Below are 1,130 nucleotides of genomic sequence, written 5' to 3' on the forward strand. Positions count from 1 at the left end.
ATTGTGAGTGTTTATTGAGCGAAAAACACCTAAAGCTCCACGAGGCTCCGGCAGAGGATGGTGGCGAACCCTGCTGTACTCTTCCACCACAACTTTCTCTCACTCTTACTTCCTGTTTTTGTTGTGCCTGTAATTCAAAGGGTCAGCCTTGTCACACTGTCACGCTGAATATCCCTAAGAACTACGTTAAGGATACATGTATCTGTGGAGTGCTCAGCCACTTGCACGTTAATTTCACAAGCAGGCTGTTCCGTTGATCGGATCAACTGGAACCCTCGACATCATAAACGACGGAGTGCCAACAACAACAACGTCCACTACCCTAGCCTGAACAGAATCAGAACAAATACTGCAAATACACTCTTATAACTTCACTAATACACTTTCCAGTCTGTTGAACCCCAAAAGAATAAAAGACAAAGTTGACTTCAGCAGGATTTGAACTCAGAACATAAGAATCTGAACAAAATGCCACAAGGTATTTTGTCTGATGCCCTAATGATTCTAGCAAATTGTTGCCTTAGTGACCTTTGAAGTGCTATTCAGTGGTATAAAATGAACATGTTTATTTTCATATCTAAGTATTATGAAAAAGCAAAATAATGTGCTTTACCTTAGAATATAAGCTAAAGCTATGATAACGTCTGAACTCCTCAAAATATCTTAGCTAGTATGCTCTGAATATGAGAGAGAATATTTCAAATATATTTAAATGTCAGATTTTACAGTATGTTTAATAGTTAGTCCTACTGTTTTATTGTCTCTTGGTTTATACCAACTTAATGCAACTATTTCATCCTTAGTCTAGAAGAGCCGTTTTTCAAAGGACTATGCCTTCCAGTTATGCAAATATTTCTGGTTATGATAGTTTGTTTTTCCTTCTCAAATTCATTAAGTGATAACAGATATAATTAACTGAAAAGACATTCGAGCGAGATCGTTGCCAGTGCTGATGGACTGGCTCCTGTGCAGGTGGCATGTAAAATACACCATTTTGAGCGTAGCTGTCGCCAGTACTACCTGACTGGCCCCCGTGCCGGTAGCACGTAAAAGCACCCACTACACTCTCGGAGTGGTTGGCGTTAGGAAGGGCATCCAGCTGTAGAAACTCTGCCAAATCAAATTGGAGC

At 40.1% G+C, this 1,130-nt stretch overlaps 1 protein-coding gene across 1 annotated transcript in view; it reads left to right on the forward strand.

Moving 5' to 3' along the window:
- The window catches only part of LOC106870400 (pelle-like serine/threonine-protein kinase pik-1), a 32,341-nt gene that overhangs the window by 27,897 nt on the left and 3,314 nt on the right, over positions 1-1,130 (forward strand). The gene's annotated exons all lie outside the window — the stretch shown is intronic.

Source organism: Octopus bimaculoides, chromosome 1 (assembly GCF_001194135.2).
Source record: "Octopus bimaculoides isolate UCB-OBI-ISO-001 chromosome 1, ASM119413v2, whole genome shotgun sequence".
NCBI classification, from domain to species: Eukaryota; Metazoa; Mollusca; class Cephalopoda; order Octopoda; family Octopodidae; genus Octopus; species Octopus bimaculoides.